The sequence below is a fragment of the Littorina saxatilis genome, unplaced genomic scaffold (genome assembly GCF_037325665.1).
Source record: "Littorina saxatilis isolate snail1 unplaced genomic scaffold, US_GU_Lsax_2.0 scaffold_3493, whole genome shotgun sequence".
Lineage (NCBI taxonomy): Eukaryota > Metazoa > Mollusca > Gastropoda > Littorinimorpha > Littorinidae > Littorina > Littorina saxatilis.
The window spans coordinates 1-5,221 of NW_027125833.1; the positions used below are offsets into that span (position 1 = coordinate 1).

At 38.3% G+C, this 5,221-nt stretch overlaps 1 long non-coding RNA gene across 1 annotated transcript; it reads right to left on the bottom strand.

Moving 5' to 3' along the window:
* Positions 1–3,073: 3,073 nt before the first annotated feature.
* LOC138954305 (uncharacterized) lies at positions 3,074–5,215 on the bottom strand. Its single transcript, XR_011451786.1, has 2 exons — positions 4,376–5,215; positions 3,074–3,146 (listed from the first exon to the last, which is right to left on the bottom strand). It is a non-coding gene; the product is annotated as an uncharacterized lncRNA (long non-coding RNA).
* Positions 5,216–5,221: the final 6 nt, after the last annotated feature.

Consider the following 5,221-nt stretch of genomic DNA (forward strand, 5'->3'; position numbering starts at 1 on the left):
TCGATCGCAAGAACAATCAAAAACGGGTCTTTTTGCATCATTTTTGGCTCACGTAAGTGTAGCCTATGCGATGCTAACTTGTGTCTGTCTGTGCGTGCGTGCGTGCGTGCGTGCGTGCGTGCGTGCGTGCGTGCGTGCGTGCGTGCGTATGTATGTATGTCTGTGGTAGAAACTTTAACAGTTGACTAAACACCGAAATACTAATTTTACCTGGTTATTATCCAAGCAACAACTTCAAAATATTGAAGCAATGATCAACATTTCGTCGGCACGTATGTGGTTAAAGTGTGTATCCAAAGAAAACGGGTGGTGGGTAAAAACAGGTGACTGGTTTGTGTCGTGTGTGGTATGTAGACCAGGTCAGGGGTCAAGGTTAGGTCAGATCGCGTGAAGGATTGTGGTATAGATACAGTTATCACCGAGCTGCACTTCGCCGATTCGGAGAAGACGATTTCACATTGTTCGGTTTCGTAGCTCCAGAAAAAATAGATAAAGAAGATACCAAAGGATATTTCCTACAGGTTGATCTGCACAGCGTGTTTCCATTGTGTGCGCGAGGAAGCGCTGTCGAAAGCGCAGTGTCGATCTGGCCATGTGGCAGTCGTGTCCCCGTAAGTAGGCTACAGACAGACAGATCAAGATCTAGTGTCTCGCACTCTTGCAACGTGTCACCTATGCTTACTGTGTGTGTGTATGTGTGACGGAGTGATTGAGTTTGTGTTACTGTTTGTTGATTTCTTACGTGAGCCTTGAAGGCTTCGCCTCCTGTTTAGGGGTGTCATAACAAAAAAACGCTGTACTTAAATCCCCAGGATGTCTTAAATGGTTTACAGAACGATTTAAATCTTCTCATGAAAATAGCAGTTCTAACCTTATTGAACACACTTGCAATAGCAAGAACCATTAAATGACACAGTTCGTTTGACTGTCTATTAGCTCGCGTAAACCACACACCTGTTTTCGTGGTTTATCTAATCCCGGAGCCATCGTGAACCCGTGTGATCAACGTTCCTTTTTTTCACAATTTAGCAGTCAATTTGTGATTTCAATGCGACTCGCTGTATGCAATAGCACGTTATTGTGTACCTCTGAATCTAAAATGCAACAAACAGCTGCGAGTCACACGAACTCAGAGGTGGAGGTTGACCATTCAAAGAAATCTGGCGACATGCAGAATGAGAACCACGTTTTGCGGGACACAATTTCGGGCTATCCTTTTTACATTTAGTCAAGTTTTGACTAAATGTTTTAACATAGAGGGGGAATCGAAACGAGGGTCGTGGTGTGTGTGTGTGTGTGTGTGTGTGTGTGTGTGTGTGTGTGTGTGTGTGTGTGTGTGTGTGTGTGTGTGTGTGTGTGTGTGTGTGTGTGTGTGTGTGTGCGTGTGTGTGTGTAGAGCGATTCAGACTAAACTACTGGACCGATCTTTATGAAATTTGACATGAGAGTTCCTGCGTATGATATCTCTGGACAATGTTTTCATTTTTCTAATAAATGTCTTTGATGACGTCATATCCGGCTTTTTGTAAAAGGTTGAGGCGGCACTGTCACACCCTCATTTTTCAATCAAATTGATTGAATTTCGGCCAAGCAATCTTCGACAAAGGCCGGACTTCGGTAATGCATTTCAGCTAGGTGGCTTAAAATTTAATTAATGACTTTGGTCATTAAAAATCTGAATATGTGACCCTCCACCACGGAATGAGTCGCATGTCACCTTTGCATGATTTTCATATGTTTGCATTTTCCTACAGAGTTTTTTATGCTCTATCCAGTGGTGAAAACCGTTTTAGAAAAGAGCGAAAACTGTTTGAGTTATAAGCCTGTGACTAAGGTGACCCTCACACTGTTACCAGACACTCCCCGGACTTATATTAAGCCTAGCGCAGAACCGCGCGAGATGACATGCGACTCATTTCGTGGTGGAGGGTCACATATTGTAAAAAAAAAAATATATATATTATAAAACGATCCAAACGTACGTTTATCTTATTCTTCATCATTTTCTGATTCCAAAAAGATATAAATATGTTATATTTGGATTAAAAACAAGCTCTAAAAATTAAAAAAATTAAAATTATGATCAAAATTAAATTTTCGAAATCAATTTAAAACACTTTCATCTTATCCCTTGTCGGTTCCTGATTCCAAAAACATATAGATATGATATGTTTGAATTAAAAACACGCTCAGAAAGTTAAAACGAAGAGAGGTACAGTCAAGCGTGCTATGAAGCACAGCGCAACCGCTACCGCGCCAAACAGGCTCGTCACTTTCACTGCCTTTTGCACTAGCGGCGGACTACGTTCAATTTCATTCTGTGAGTTCCACGGCTTGACTAAATGTAGTAATTCCGCCTTTTGCGACTTATTTAAACTTTCAAAACGTCGAGTTGTACTGATCTTGTCTTGATGAAAAACATTTTGTTATGATTTAAGAATGTTTGTGTAACAAGCTGTCAATTTATTATTTAGATTTTAAAAGTGCCAAAACGCGCCGTCCGATTGTCTGATCAGACAATCCGGCTCGCCACGCAAACATACATTCTTTGACAATTGCTCGCTCTTTACGTAGGGCACCTAGGATGTTCTCAAGCGACGAGTGTTCAAACGAAAGGGTGTTTGTACTGTGTGTAAAAGCCTGACAGTGTCTGTGATGGTTTTCGGGAGGCTTACTGTGCCTTTAAGCAATGACTTGGTGGATTGCTTTGAAACTTTTAGAATAAATGACCAACATACTAAATATACTTCGAGCGAAATTTGGGATCGTTACAGATAATATTTGTTCAGATGCGACGCAATGTTTCGGAACAAGTTGTTAAACTCGTCATAGGATTTTTCACTACATGTAGAAAATGGAAAGGGGGTTGGGGAGAGGGGTATTAGGTGGGTGTGCAAAAGTATTTTACCTGGCAATGTAGCAGCATAAAGAGTTCATGCAGTTAAAGGAAAATATACCCACATTACCGTCCCAATACAAAACGTTACAATTGTTTGCAACACACCTGTACTCTTAATAGTTTAAACTGTGAAAAGACAATAGTCACAAAGATAAACGATATAAATATGTTTACCTGCATAATAAATATACGAAGACGATGATACATAAAATCAGCACTACGCCAAAGATGAAGGCAACTGTCGTCCCTGTTTCCAAGAAATTTTGTGATAATCAATAATCAAACATATCATATAACTATTTAGTCGGTAAAGAACAAAATATGAAATTATGTGTTACTAATTGAATAGTTGCAAAACTGTGTATATATATACGAACAATGGAAACTCAAATACCAAACATTGTAAAGCTTGTGAAATAACAAAACATTATTAATGGAAAATCATTTCACAAAGTAAAACTAGCAAACAATTATGCATCAAACATTGTGTAGCTAGGTAAACAGTTGTTAACTTCACGTATTTCCTGAAAAAGGTGCAGGCATTTTCATTTTTTTCCGACGTCTCATGCACAGCCCATAATTATTACCTTAATAGTTTAGGTATTCACGTAGTTTCGATTTCAAGGGATGATCGTAGTACATTATTAATCTAACCCTAACTAAAGAGGAAACAACATACTATCGAATTTAACAAATTAGTCGTACTTGACTTTACAAAATCAGTTGGAGGCTATCAACCACTCCACATATAGATATGGCATATTTAGATACTTTCCTATTCGTAATAGTTTTAAAGTTATTGTTTACTATTCAAATAAAGCAATGTTGTTCTCTACAAGGCCTCATAATCTGATAAGTCATTCACAGTATTTTTTACTGCAGCTATTTCAGATTGAAAATTACGGTCGTCTATAGCCACTAGTGCTTTACACTTGTCGCTAGTGCGTTTGCTCTGTGGTTTAGTAGTTTATAAGTAGAACTACTTGGAGTGCTGCCATAACAAATTGCATTAGTTAAGAAAGTGATTTAGCGTAGCCAACTGGTTATTGTTAAAACAGCACATAACACACACACACACACACACACACACACACACACACACACACACACACACACACACACACACACACACACACACATACACACACGCGCGCGCGCGCGCGCGCATACACACATACACACGCACGAATAAGCTGCCTAAGTGAACAATTACAACTGTTGAGTTAAAAATAAAAGCTGTCAACATGCACAAACTATAATGTTAGTATTCCTTTCAGAGAAAACAAAAGATATAAAATGTTGAGACAAATAGATAGATAGATAGATAGATAGATAGATAGATAAACAGATAGATAGATAGATACACAAAGATAGACTCTTTATAATACTGCATTGTGAGGAAAAGAGAAGAATCTTTCGTAACATAACCAGAGACAAATGTTAAAAAAAAACCACAAAAAAAGCAACAAAACTTACATGTTTGTGAATAACATACATCTTCTGCTAGACCCGTCGTCAGAGATTCTGTACCAGTGACAAGGAAATGGAAGTTACAAAAAAAAAACCTCAAAAAACAAATAACAACAAAACGAACAAAATAAGCGTCATACACATTTTTACGGACCACTACAACTGCCACACTTACCTGTTTTTACATTCAGTCAAGTAATGACTGAATGTCTTAACATTGGCGGAGAGTGAGGTCTGTCTCCCGATGTATGTGTGTGTGTGTGTGTGTGTGTGTGTGTGACAAGCATTTCTCAGAAACTACCCGACGGATTTTCTTGAAAATTGATGCATACATTCATGAGGACATTTGCTTTTGTCATATTTCTCCGATTTTTGATAGGGCTGTTTGATGACGTCATATTTGACCGTTTCCAAAAGTTGATGCGGCACTCTCTCGGCTACAGTTTTTCATCAATGTGTTTGAATTGTTCGTTACATGATCTTCGACTAAGAGCGGACTATGGGATTGCATTTCAGACTGGTACCTAAACAATTCGTATATGAAATGTTCACTCAAAGTTAGCCAAATTTATCGATTTCTTAAAAGTCGATATTTGAATCACAAAGGTGACACCATTGTATTCTGTAATGCCTCTCTTGTATCCGAAAATATATAGTTTTGTTGTGTTTGATTGAAAAATGGGCTTTCACTGAAGAAAATCGTGAAATGGCGATTTTCTTTATTGTTTGAAGAAGATACATACAATCATCATTTCTCTGTTCCTTATTATTTGCTGATTCCAAATATACACAGTTTATGGCGTTTGTCGCTGAAAAAATGCTCACAATGAAGAAAATCTGTGAAAGGTAAAA